The sequence below is a fragment of the Mustela lutreola genome, chromosome 17 (genome assembly GCF_030435805.1).
Source record: "Mustela lutreola isolate mMusLut2 chromosome 17, mMusLut2.pri, whole genome shotgun sequence".
Classification (NCBI taxonomy): Eukaryota; Metazoa; Chordata; class Mammalia; order Carnivora; family Mustelidae; genus Mustela; species Mustela lutreola.
Genome location: NC_081306.1, coordinates 35,378,976 through 35,392,856, shown reverse-complemented (window position 1 = coordinate 35,392,856; position 13,881 = coordinate 35,378,976). Strand labels below are relative to the sequence as shown.

At 57.1% G+C, this 13,881-nt stretch overlaps 1 protein-coding gene across 4 annotated transcripts in view; it reads left to right on the top strand.

The window, feature by feature from the left end:
• The window catches only part of MAD1L1 (mitotic arrest deficient 1 like 1), a 311,419-nt gene that overhangs the window by 88,305 nt on the left and 209,233 nt on the right, over positions 1-13,881 (top strand). The window lies entirely within an intron of this gene.

Below are 13,881 nucleotides of genomic sequence, written 5' to 3'. Positions count from 1 at the left end.
AAAAAAGCCTTGGCTTTGTGTTGTTGGGGAAACAAAGGGAGGGCAGACACAGCTCCTGGCGCTGGCGGCAGCTCTGAGAGCCAGTCTCATTGGGGGCGTGGAGCGCCGAGCTGGGGTGACACAGGGGAAGCGGCAGGTTCCCGCCCCATGAAGGAGGATGTTGCCTTGGGGTCCAGAAGCCCTGCCCGTCCTGTAGGCATCTCCCCCTGCCAGTCTTGGGCACGAGGGTCCTGTGGCCGGCCTGTCCATGTCTCGGCTGGCACAGACACCTGGCAGTGCCCCTGCTGTCCTTCTGGTGCTTTGCGGGTTATGTCCGTGTACAGCCCTGATGGACCATGGTCTTCTTCTTTTTCAGAGGACGTGATTTGTGGCTAGCTCAGGGAGGGCTGCCCCTGGGAGTGTTGACTTTATTTTCGGCCTAGGAGGAAGTTATGGAGGGTTTTGGGCTGGGGAGTGGATGTGGGGTGATGTGATCTGAACTCTACTTTACTGCAAGGTATACTACATAAGATGGTTGTTGGGGTGGGAGTGGCCAGTGGGAAATCAGTAGGAGACAGGTGGCTATTTGGGGGAGCATACGGGCTATAAGGAAGTAGTCCCAGAGGTTCAGTGACAGACAGGACCAAGGTGGGAGCGCGGTGCTGGGCGGCTAAGGCAGAGAGAACAGGGGTGGCTCTTGGACATTTGGCTTTGAGCTTGTGTGGTTAGAGGTGCTGATCTGGAGAACTGGGAGGAGGAACAAGAGTCCAAAGGCTTTGGGCTTAATTTGCATGTGTACAAATTGGAGGTGCCTTATAGCCTTTCAGGAGAGAGGCCTGATGGGAATGGAGGGGCCAGGTTGGCATTAGACCTTGGGATGGAGAGCGATTTGGAGCTTGTCTGCTGATGGGGACACCCTGGAATCTTCCCAGGAGGAGGTGGAGTGAGGAGAGGCTTGCTGAGTGCAGTTCTCGGGCTCGGCCCTTTTACAGGAAGACAGGGTGCTCGGCTGGAGGCCGGGGCACAGCTGTGGCTGCTGCTGGGGAGAGACCTTTGAGAGCCCTCTGGCGCAGGACTCCCCTCCCCATGCAGCACCCTGGGTTTTGGGGTACATTGTCTCTCAACTGAAAGCGTTTCCCAAATCCCTAACCTCTTGTCCTTCCATTGACCACCTGCAGCTGACTTCAGTGTACGGGCTAGAGCTGGGGTTTGTGCCCTTCCCGCCAGGTCGGAGTGCCCACGGGAGCTGTGGGCGGGGGCTAGTCGTGACGCAGCCGGGGGTCGTGAATCAAAGAGCTGCTTCGGGTGGCATCTTCCAGCTCTGCCTGATTAAAATGAGTGCGTGTTTTGTGACCACCACCCCCCCTCGCCCCGCAGTGTCTCAGGGGAAGGAGGGGAAGCCCTGGCCTCATGCCCGAGTGTCACAGGGACTTCTGTCAGGGTGGGTGGAGGTGGGCCCAATGCGGTAGGGGCACACAGCCTCTGGGCTGGGAGCCTCTCCTCTGTTTAAAGAGGTGGGGACACTTGTTCTGACTTTCACGTAGGGGGACAGTGCAGGAGGGGAAGCGGGGAGAGGTGGGCGGGAGAAACGAGAGACACATGAAGCACAGCAGAAGCCACGTGTACCGCCAGCGGGCACCCCCTGCCCTTTGGGCGCAGCATCTCTTCCTCTGGAGACCTGGCATGGGTCCCTGTGCAGCCCTGCAGGTGTGGGCTCTTCTGTGCTGACCTCTGGTCATCGGGGCCGAGGTTTGGAAAGCAGCCCTTGAGCCCGCAGGATTTCCTAGTGGCTGACTGCTCACAGGGGGAGTCTGGGGTCTTGAGCCACGACTTGTCAGCCCTGGTCTGCATGGAGTGTGGAGCAGAGATGTGGAGCCCGTGTGAAAGGGAAGCTTCCCTTTCTAGAAAGACGTGTGCACGTGGTAGAGTGCCAGACAGCATGTGTGTGGGGCTTCATTTAGTCTGTAGGGTCTGACGGTGATTTTGGAAGGGAAGTGCCCAGTCTGAGACAGTGCTGCCTCCTGAAGGATGGCCCTGGACAGCGCCCACATCCTCATGGCCCACGGAGGACATGAAGGCTGCAGACTGGGGAGTGGGGGTGGCGGTTGCCTAAACCTTTTGAGGGAAGGGAGAATCTGAGCAGGGCTGAGAGGGACTTGTCCGTCATGTGGTTCCAGAAGCCTGGACTGGCAGGGTCTGTTGGCTGGGACGGTTTCGGCAGCGCTGGCCTGGGAGAAAAGCACATAACGGAGGAGCGAGTTGGGCCTCTGGTCCCTGTGTGTACATGTTGAGAGCCACGTGTGTGAGGAGGCAGAAAGGAGACCCGGCTCCCACTGCCTGCAGGTCAGAGCGGGGCCATGACTATGCCCTGTGTGTTGGCTGCAGGTCAGCTTTCCGGACGGAGACTTAGAACAGAGGCTGGCTTTGTTCTGTGGGCCAGGGTCAAGGTCCTTCTGGGACGGGATAGGCTAGCCTTTTGGGGAATCAGCCACTTTTCCAAGGAGCTCTGGCTTCTTTTGATGAAGAACACTTGCCCGTGCTCTGGTCCTTGGGCTTTGCCATTTCCCGAGTGCCGTACCGCCGGGGTCCAACCAGATGCAGTCTTCTGGTGGCTTCATGCCCATGCCTGAATGTGTGTAGGACTCGCTGGTGCTGTGGCTGCTCTGGGAGCCGAGTGGTGGTCTCTTGTGTTCTCGGACTGGGGCTTGCTCCTATGTCAGTCAGTTGGAGGTTGCCTGTGTTGCATTTTTGGTTTTGTTTTTCTTTTTAAGATTTTATTTATTTACTTGTCAGAGAGAGGGAACATAAGCACTTGGAGCAGCAGGCAGAAGGAGAGGGAGAAGCAGGCTCCCGGCTGAGCAGGGAGCCAGATTCAGGGCTTGATCCCAGGTGCCCAAGACCAGGACCAGAGCTGAAGGCCGACTGTTAGCCGACGGAGCCACCCAGGCATCCCCATTGCCTTGGTTTTTGGTAAAATGGAATAAAGTGGCTGTATAAACACAAGTTTTCATTTCTCAGGACTGGATACCTGAACAGGATGGCTGGCTCATACCCTACATTTAAGTCAAGTACCTGCCCCACGGGTCTGCGTCTGCCCACTGTGTGTGAGCACGCAGCTGCGCGCATCCTGCTGCCCTCGGCCTTGGCACATGTTTGATCCCAGTGGCTGTCGTCGGGTGTGGGTGGTGCACAGGGGGTTTACAGCCTGCGCCCCCCCTCCCGGCCCCCACCTGACTCAGACCCCTGCTCCTGGGCCACCCGATGCCTCCCCTCCCAGCCCTGCTGGCACTTGCTTCCCGTCCAGATCCTTCTATTCCTGGGGTTGGAGGGTGGGCTTATCTGGCCTTCCTGAGTGCCTGTTTCCTCCCTCCGACTTCCCACACCATTTGGTTGTGTTTTCTTGTCGTCACTTGGGAAGCCCTATGGTTGTTCATCTTCCCCTCCCTCCGCCTGCAGCATCATTTATTTCATTTCTCTGAGGACTGGAGGGGGTGCTGTGCCCCTCTCTTCTGGGCCAGGCTCTCTCTCTGCGCCCCAGGCTGTCTCTCCGGCTGGCCTGCCCTGGGGCGATAGCTAGACCTTCCTCTTCAGGATGGCCGCCCCAGCCTTGCTGCGGATGTGCGGTACACGTGGTCTGCGGTGGCAGCTTAGGGTGAGGTCCTTCCCCGGTGGCGTTTCTTCTCTGCTCCTCTTTTGCTTTTCACTTACTTTCCCTCCAGAGACTTAGCTTCCTTGTGCCATAGGGACTTCATATGAACATTTTCTTTACTTTTTATACTTTACTGTTTCTTGATTGGGTTTTTATCCCTCAGTTGCGTGCAAGGTGCCAGGGAGTGGGAGACAGAAGGATCTCAGGGACTTGCTGAGACTTCTGGGGACTGTGTGAAGTGCATGGAGCCTCCCTCTTGCGGGCATGTCCTTGGGGTCTTTGCCCAGGCGGATGATGTGGAGATCTTGAGCCACAGTGGTTATGGGTCTGTGATAGCTGTGGTGGAGCCCTGGAGCTTTGGAGCAGTCTGAAACAGTGCATCCTTCAGCGCGGTGAATTTTGTTTGGGACAAAAGAGCACCCTTTCAGAGCAAACCGCTGTCTACAGTGAGAACGGAGGAGGGGCCTCTGCTGCCATGCCACGGTCCACGTCACTTGGAGTGAATCACCGAGGTGTTGTGATGTCAGAAGTAAACTTTCTTGGCCTGTGTTGCAACAAGTAGAGCATCGCATGAAAGGAGATGACAGTTCTGCTACTCCCAGCCGCTGTGCGATCTGCCTGATGTTTGGGCATGGCTCGCAGGAGGGATTGCAGGACACTGCACCCGGGTGGGGGACAGCATCCATCACTTACCCGGGGTGTGCCATGAACACTAATATGTGGCCTGGCAGCCCGGGGAGGTGTAAGGGTTCTTTGAGGTGCTGTTTTCTGGGACGGGAGGTGGATGTTGGACACACTGTGTCCGGTCAGAAGCCTTATGAGAGAGGCTTTGGTTTACCATGGGGAAGTTCCTGTTGCTTACTACCCAGAACAGAGCACTTCGGGGTTGGAACGTGCCACCTGTGATGCTCACTGCCTTTTTTTCCTGGGCTCCAATGGCTCCGGACTGCGCTGGGCCCCTGTATGGCGCTCTTGGGGTCCTGACCCCATGCCGCGGGGCTGGGGGTGTTGCTGTTGCTCACCCGGGCCTCCTCGGGTGTGTTCAGAAAGTACCCGGATGCATTCAGAGGAATAATTAGCGTATCCTGTAAGATATGAATCTTAATTCCTAAATTACATATTTAGCAGATGGTCCAAAATAGCACTTGTAATGGCAACATTCAATTAGTGAGTTTAAAAAATGTATATTATTGCAACACTCTCCGTGGGTTTTATTTAGAGGTTTCTAAATATAGCGCTATAAAAACACAGAAGTGTTGCAAACTGTTTACACCCACACTGCGGCAGTGTGCTCTGTGCTACACTTCCCACGTCCACCAGGGCGCAGGGTGTCAGTGTCCAGAAGGACACAGTTTCCTCCTCTGCATGGACAGCGAGGAGCAGCGTGGCCAGTCCCTCCCCCCATGCCGCCCAGGCTTGTGAGTTCCCACACAGCTGCTGGGAACCCTCACTTCTGAGTGTCTTGGTGGGGCTTGACTCACATGGGGCTCAACGTGGGGCCCAGTGCACACTTGACTCATGTTGCATGCTCGTAAAATCCGTTTTCTGCACCTGATCCTGGGGGTGCCTCCAGTGGTCTCGCGGTAGCCTAGCTCTGGTAGTGTTCACATCGACAGAGGAGGAAGCGATGTTTGAGGTCCTGCTCCAGTTCAGGACAGAGCTGGGGTCCCACTGTTGAGGACTCCATCTGGGGTCTCCAGAGGCAAGCCTATCACCCATAGTACTCACAGTGGTCCAGTCGTGTTTGGGGGCTCTGAGTTGAAGGGTGGGCGCGGGGAGCCGGGGCATGGCCCTGCTAACGCCCCCTCGCAGGACGACATAAGCCGCGGAAGCAAGAGTGGGATTAATTTGGGCTGCTATCACAGAGACTGCTTCTTCCTGGAGCCCGAGGTTCTCCTGGGTGGCCCTCCTCCTCCTGCTCTGTCTGTCCTTCCGCTCTGTCCGCACTGTGGGAGGAAGCACTGAGCCCAAGCAGTCACCGAAGGGAGCGCCTTTGTTGTTTCTGCTCTGAAAAGAGGAAAGTTTCTTACCACCTCTAAAGAACGAAAGAAAGCGAGCCAGCACAAGCCTCCCCCCACCTACCAACCCCTGGATCTCTCTGAAAAGCAGGCCTTCCTGGTAATCAAGTGTTTACAGAGGAAGGCTTTGTTCAGACCCTTCCTAGGGCTCTGTATGTTTAAACAAAGAGCTTTTTGGACCTAAACACAGATGTTCATTTGAAAATGAAAAATCAAATTATGCGGAGCCAGCTTTTGAAAGTTAATGCCCTATAGCGAGCAAGACAAAGAGAGGAGAGACACTGTGTTGTAAATTTCACTTAAATAACTTTTTATTTTAAATAAAGTTTTAAACTAAAAAGGAGTCATTTGAAAGCTGCTCATCTTCCTCTCTGTCCTCCAATGGAACATCTGTGCTTCTCTGGAGGCTGGGAAAGATATGAATGCACAGCTAACCGGCAGAGAGCTCTTTTTACCATAATTACACCTTGCTCATTTCAGAGGCACAATGCCCGCATGAAATGCCAATTAAGCCTGCTATGTTAATGAGTCGGAGCCTGAATGCCCGATTACAGCGGACACGAATCCCACCGGAACGGAACGGGTTTGATAGGACCCCTGAGTTTGTTCTGTTTTAATGGAAACGTTACCATATGTAGCGAAACTCACCACTCGCTTTTATTTAAAAGTGATCCATTCTGGGGTTTTTTGGTCAGCAGATTTTAAAATAGGTATATTCTGAACTCCTGGAGGGGAGCCTTGTCCCCTCTGCTCTAGGTGGCTGCATAGGGCATCTTGAAGGTCACTGTGACTCCGCTTGCCGTGGGCCTGGGTGCTCTGTGGTGCAAGGCTCGGGGTGTTGCCAGGCGAATCCGGCTCAGGTCAGCAGTGACAGTGACAGGCGCCCAGGTACTGTGTCCACGTCCGGGGTGGCAGCTTGGACACGTGTCTGGGGCTGAGAGCCCTGGACGGCAGAGCTCTGGGTGTCTGGCGGATCCTTGGGTCCCAGCGCGCTGGTGCCCGTGGAGGAGCCGCTCTGCACTGTGGCGTCCCCATCTGTGACAGCCAAGTCCTCTCTAGCGGTTTCAGGTAGAAGCACTGGGGACTCGGTGCTGGTGCGTTTGCTGTGGCATCGGCTCCTTCTAAAGCTGCCTTCTTGAACTTGGTGCTGACAACGAAAGCGGTTAACCCGGTCCCGGGCAGGGCCCATCACTTGTGGGTGGGTGTCGCCAGTGAGCAGAGCATGCCGACCTGCTGCTGGGAGGGAAGAAAACAGTGCTCCCCTCCTTCAGCAGTGCTCAGAGGAGGGTCCCCTGCAGGGTGGGCAGAACCGCCTGACCTGTGGGGCCCACGTGTTGGCCTCCAGCAGTCGGGCTCCTTTCTCTTAGGCTGTTTCCTGGGGTCACGCAGATCCTCCGACCTTCAGGATACCCTGTGTTCTCCCTGTGCCCGGCCAGCCCTTTGGCTCTGCCTTCTGGGACCCATCGGTTACGTTGGCCCTTGTGCTTTTGTCTTCTTCATAGCACTTAGTGCCCGGCATTGGGGCCCTCCCCTCCTTGTTTGCTGCTGACACACCTGCAGTGAGAAGTGCCTGTCGTTGTCCTGGGCTGTGGTGGCCAAGCACGTCTCACCCCCAGAAGGCTGTGGGAAGACGGCCAGTCCCTCCCTTGCTCCCACATCCCGCCCTGGACAGGGAGGACTATCTTTGGGTGGCTGGGGTGGGGGCCCCATCTTGGGCTCGAAGCGCACTGTGTGTCTCGTGGTGAATTGTTTGGGAGGGATGTGTCCCCTGCTCGTACTCCAGGAGCCGTCCTCGGGCTAGGGTTTTATGACTACCCACCTCATGGGGCTTGGGGGCATCTGACATGGGCATTTGCACCACAGGTGGGCAGTGGAGGGCCGCGCAAGGCCCCGGAGTGGAGCCGGGTGATGGATGTGCCGAGCAAAGCAGGCTCCCTGGCTTAGGATAATTACAGTGGGATTTGGCGGTGCTGTTGTCCACAGAGAAGGCATTCGGGGTGTCAGAATGAAGCATGGAAGTATCAGACAGTTATGTTTTCAGGTTAAGAATTTAATGAGTAGTAAATTCATTTAAACCAGAGAGTTGGCTGTAGGGGAGCTTCCTCCGCGAGAGCGCTGTTGCATGGCTCTCCTCGCTGCTGACATTTCATCCTTTGTAGTGCGCATTCCAGCCCTCTCCAGCCCTCTCCCGGGAGGGCCGCCTCCTGCAGGCAGCAGAGTGTTGGACGTGTGGATCCAGAATGTAAAGCCGAGGTCTCTGCGGACCACGCCACGTCCCTGGGCTGTCCTCCAGTAGTTGGTGATGGCTCCCCTCTGACACGGCCGGGCGGAGTGCACTGTCACCTGCTCTGCCCTGGCCTGGCCCACGTGGGCGTGTGGTGGCTGCCTGTGGGGCACGGGGGGTGCCCTCTGGTCATCATTCCTCTGGATGAAGATGCTTCTGCTCGAGGCAGCTGAAGCTACACGTCTTCTCCTCATGGATGGTTTTCAGACACTGACTAAATGTTTCATTTTCATTTTCTGCTGGGTTCTTGGGGGCCTTTTCTTCCATGCCTGGGGAACTGTTTGGCAGCTTGTGATCAGGACTCGAGTGACTGGTGGCTCCCTCGTCTCACACTCTCCCCACCACGTTCCCAGAGTCCAGGGCATCATCTGGGACTGTCCGTCTGGCTCCAGGTGCCACCGGGGGACTCTTGTTCCGCAGTTGAGTGTGCTGTGCCACGCGGCAGGCTTCTCTGGGTGGGTGGTGTGCCCTGCCCTCCCCCTCCCTCCATTGCTTTAACCAGTGGTCCCCCTGACACCTGGCAGGTGGAGGGGTGGTGGTGGTGGGAGCTTGCTGCTGCCTATGGAGTCCCAGAGCCCCTGAGCTCAGTCCACATTTTCTCCATGTGCCAGGTGGTGGGCTGTGCTCCGTTCCCAGCAGCCCCGCCTCTGTCAGATGGATCCCGGGAGGGGGAATTCCAGGGTACTTCATCTCTCCTTTCCGCTCCCCCGCCCCTGCTCCTGCATTTATTCTCGGAGATGGGAGCACCGTCATGGAGCATTTCCAGTTGCTGTGTGCTGTCCCAGGAGCAGGCCCCATGGGCTTGGTCTTCTGGCGAGGAGCCACATGTACTAGCATGGCTATGGGGGGCTAGCCTGGGACACAATGTAGGATGAAGGGGCACCTGCCTCGGCTGGCTGGGGCTTGTTACAGCAGGAGTGGGTGACCCTGACGTTGAGGCTTGGCATGATAGGAGTTCCCCATCGGTGGGCGGTGTGTAGGGGGGTCTCTGCATGAGAGAGCTCACGGGTGGGAGGGAACAAGGCCAAGGGTAGGCCTTGCGCGATGGGGTCCTGGATGGCTGTGCTCATGGGGGCTGGGGTGTGATCCTAGGGTGTTGTCCTTGCTCTCCTTAGGTTATAGGGCTGACATCCTGAGAAGGCCCAGTGCCCCGTCCACTCAGCCTGTTGTGCGGCATACCTTCTCGGGGAAGGAGGAGAGAGCGCCGCACTGTCCTTGGGTGGTAGGCCTCAGGTCTAGTCTAGATGCCCAGTGCACTTGTTGGTGGTGGTAAGTGCAGCCGCCGGGCCTGGTTCTCTCCTGTGTCCTTCCCGCAGCCTGTGTGTGGCAGCGGACTATTACTTGTGTGCCATGGAATAGGGCCCAGAGCCCTGAGAGGCCCACACCCCAGGTGCAAGGCGTTGGGTGAGTGAGGCCTTCGTGGCTCCCTCTGCTGCCTGCACCGCACTGCGGAGCATGCTGCCTTTCCTTGTGCCATCTGAGCGTTTATGGGGCACGTGGGAGGCTCGGGGCTGCATGGGGCCAGTTTGCAGAGCACATGGCCCGGCAGACCAGCCAGCAACAGCTGTGCACTTGGGTCAGCTGATGGGAGAGTATCTTTGTTGTTCCCAGTCTCGCTCTGGCCCGGTGCTCTCTGCCTCTGAGTGGCCTCCAGGGCCAAGCATCCTTTGGGGGAAGAGCCATCTGCAGCTGCTGGACACCATGGACGGGGTCTCCCCTTGGTAGTGGGCTCCATGCGTAGAAGGACACTGTTCAGGTTGGCTACTTAAGACGCACATAATTGGAAAGGGAGCGTTCCCTGTCCCGCATGGCAGAGGATTGTAAATCTTCTCTGATTAAAGGGAGCAGATTCAGAGGGTGGGAGAGAGGAGTTGGAAACAAATTGGCAGCGCGACTCCCTTCCTTTTGCTGATGGGGAAAGTGGTTAATTAGGTGATTTTTCTCTTCCTCTGACACGTGCAAATGAGACTCTGTTAATAACTGAGCTGTTACGTAAATGGTGAAATTTCAACACCCCTGTCAACTTGTCAGGCGTGTCTGCAGAGTCGAGGTGAGCTTGAGGGAGAGACTTGAAGACTTGAAGACTCTTGCCTCTCGTGGGGTCCTCTGTAAATTCCCGGGGCTCACTGTGGGCATGGGTGGGGGCACCCCATTCCCATCCTCCAATCCATCTGGGCTTTGTGGCTACTGAAGAAGGAGGTAACAGGATGAGTTGCCAGGATGAGGTCAGTGGTTATCGCCTGGGGCCCAGGCTCACCTCACCGTGCTTCTCCCCTACTTCCTGCGTGCAGGAGCACCAGCACCAGGCTGTGGCCACCTATGGGTGCGCGTGTGGGGGGTTCTTGGGAGCCGCCTGTCCCGGGTTGGTGGGGCTCAGAGCAGGACCCTGGGCACTGGCCAGACCAGGCGGCATTTATTGTCCTTAGGAAGCACACTTTTCGTTCTCAGAAGTGTATAGCTGAGACATTCTTTTCAGTCTTATTTCTGCCAAACGCCAGAATTTAAGAAGCTACTGCTTTCTCACACGGGCTTTCGGGAGTAAACGCGATCTCAGACATCACTCAGGTGGGGTTTGCTGGCCTGCTCCCTGTTTTCCAGTCGGTCTCTGTCGGGGGTGTGCCAGGCCGCTGGCTGTGGGCTTGGAACCTCAGCCGGCTCCTGCCATTTGCTTTTTCTTCCTCCCAGACTCTTGACAGGTTGTTCTTGAACCCCTGTGCCCCCCAACCTGCCCTGGGGTTCTGGGCTGTGTGTGGTTCACTCTGCAGGCACCCCTAGCCGTGGCAGTAACACATGTGGAGCATAAGCCCACGAGGGCTCAGGCCTCCTCCTGCACTCCGCCGGCACCAGGACTGCCTGTGTCTTGGCCTCCCAGCCGGATGGACCATCTCGGGGAATTGTTCCTGGAGGACATGCGGCCTGGGCCTCAGGAGTGCCACCAGGACGTGGTAGCCAAGCTGGTTCCTGGCCTGAGGCAGGGAGGCCCTGACCCTGTGTGGTGGATTTTGAAGACGTGGATCTTCTGGCTCAGGTTCCTGGCACTTCCATACCTCCCACCCTGATGCGCGCTCTCCACTCTCCACTCCTGCCTGGCCTCTGGGTGGCGGGTTGTTAGTATAGTGGAGACGGGTAGCTGTCTGTCTTGCAAATCTAAAATGAGATTTTACTTTTTAAATAAAAAGAAAGGAATGCTTGAATATTTGCAGCTGGGAGATGGCAGAGATTAGAAATGCTACTTATCTCTGTGGCACAAAAGAAGGGGAGCGAAGTGCTGCTGAATACTGATGAAGCCGCGGCCGTGCGAGCCGCTGTGGAGACGGCCGCCCTTGCTGACGAGCTCCATGGGGACAAGGCCGGTGTTCCCAGCTGTGCTGCGGGCCAGTGGGCGTCTCAGGCCGGGGTGGGAAAGTCACCCTGGCTCTGGCTGGAACCTCCTGAACTCCAGGTGCCTTGTCCTGGAGTCCTGCCTGGCCCTGGGCCGCGTTGCCCCCATCTCTGCTGTTCCCCGTGCAGTCTCCAGGCCTGCAGCACCTGCTGTCCCCCTCTATAGCTCCCTCACTGCCCATGTAGCTGCTGGGTAAGGTCGCACGGCTCCCTGGGCCAGTGTGTCTTCCCATCTTCATTCCCATGGCCTGCAGCCCTGTGGGTGCACACAGATTGCACTACTGCCACATGCTGTGTGTTTTCAGCATCGCTCATGCCCCTTATCCGCAAACCAGGCAGGGCTGCGTGCACACATAAGGGCATGCTGCCACATGCCTGGCCTCCTCCTGGGCTGGGGTCATGGTTGCTATATGCGGCCGGCTTCCATTGGGCGACCCATGCTGACCGCTCCACCGTGGGCTTGGTTCCCCCTCACCCCCGCAGCCCTGTCTTCCCCCTGCTCCAAGCTGGCATGTTCTCACTAGGTAGACTTGTGCACTGTCCCTGCCTTCGGCAAGGAGTGGGCCAGCATTGACTGAGCACCCTCTGTGGGTGGAGCCTGACTGATGGGGCACTCTGTGGGGCTTCTTGTGGAGGCTGGCTGCACATGTCGGACTCTGAGGTTGTCCTGGAATCTTCGGAGTTGAAGCTGTGTGAGGTGTGTCTTTGGAATAAGGGGGACCTAAGAAGGCAGAGCTATGCAGCCTGGGGCCTGCTCTACCAGGGACTCGACTAGGTCCTTGTCACTTGCATCTCACCTCATCCCCAGAGGTACTGCGTGCTGGGCGTGGTCTTGTGTTGCTGTGGCGCTGATGACAGCCGAAGGTGTCCACGGTCATCAGATGCTTCGTGTGTAGGAAGTGGGAAACTGAGGCAGAGAGGAGGCTGCTGCCTGGCCCACAGTGTGCGTCTGAAAGTGGGTGTCTTCCCACCAGTGATGACTTCTGTGGCTAGTCACACCTTCATGCCCAGTGCTCTTTGGCATTGCTGGTCTTACTTCCAGCCTAACAGAGGGTCCCTATATGGGGGCTAAGGAGACTGAGGTTCTGGAGTAAAGACCCTTGCCCAGAGTCACACAGCCATCCAGGGGCAGGGGTGGGTGGAAGTTGGGGCTAGAGCTCACATTCTCACCCATGTGCGTTGCCAGGGCTCTGTGTCCTCTGCCCAGCTCTGGGCTCAGCCATGCTAGGTGGATGCTCCCTGAGCCAGCCTATGCCCTGGCGTTAGTTATTGGGTTCCTTGGAGGGGCTTGAGTTGATGGGTCTGCCTGAAACAGGCACGAGAAGGTTCTCCTGGCACCACAGCCTTCTGCCATGGGGTTTGCTTCTTGGTGACCCTGGCCTTGGCCCTTGTGTCGTTTGCAAAGGAGCTCCATGATGTTGCCTCCATGATGTTGCCTGAAGCCCCTGTCACCACCTCTTGCCCCCTGTGCATGGTGAACAAAGCAGAAGTGGGCATTGGGATCCCAGGAAGGCAGTGGAAAAATGCAAAACCTGGTGCGAACCAATGCAGGAAATGACATGGACTCTAGGCAGTGGAAACCAGAGCCAGGTTCATGTTCAGCCACGGGGTTGCTTGTGCCTAGGAACCAGATCTCATACATTAGCTTGCAGGTAGGGACGCTGGGGGGTAGACAGCCCAGCCCACATGTTCAAGAGGGACTGGGTTTGTACCCAACCCACCATACAAGGGAGACATTTCCTTTTTCTTCTGGGAACCCTGGTTGTGGCCGACTAGGACAGCCTTTGATGGGCCAATCTCTTGGAGACCATCCTCCCTGTCCAGGTAGGGACCCCATGCTAGTGGGAGTGGCACCTGCTTCCTCATTTCTGTGCCCTCCGAGGTGATGTCACATCCCTATTTTCTTAGTGGGTGGCTGGGGGTTGGTGTAGGTGGCCCTGAGATTTTCCACCCTTGCCAGACCCTTGCTGTCGACACTCTCTTCCTCTCCTCAGGGAAGCACAGTCTTCCTGGGAGAAGACCCTGGGCCCCTACCCCGGGCTGGGGGCTACCCCTGAGCATGCTGTACACCCTGTCTCTGCACTGCCCTGAGTGTGTGTCCACGGATGCTGTGGCTTCTGCACGTGTTCTCCTTGCTCCCCTCCCGAGAGTCCTCCCTGGTGTCCTGGTCCCACCGGGCCGGCTTGTAAATGTGCATTCCTCCCTGTGTATGCCTCGACAGAGCTCGTGATACCATGTGTGCGGAACAGCACAGACACGTGTGTGGTACTCACACACAGTCCAAGAGTTGTGTGTTGGGTGTTGCTGTCTGTCCATTGTCACCGCTCCGTGATGCTTCCTTGTGCAAGTTTTCCCTGGGTTCCAAACCACTCTGCTTCTGGCAGGCGTTTGGGTGGTTCTCTGCTTGGGCCGCTGGTGAGTGTGTGCTGCATGGTGGGTGGGCAGGGTCGGCAGCCTGTTGTCCCCGTGCTGTGCCGGGAGCCCTGCTCACACCGTCTCTCACCACCATTGTGTCCTGGGGCCGCTTGCCTGTCCAGTTTTGTGATGTGTGCAGTCAGGTCTTGTGCCTG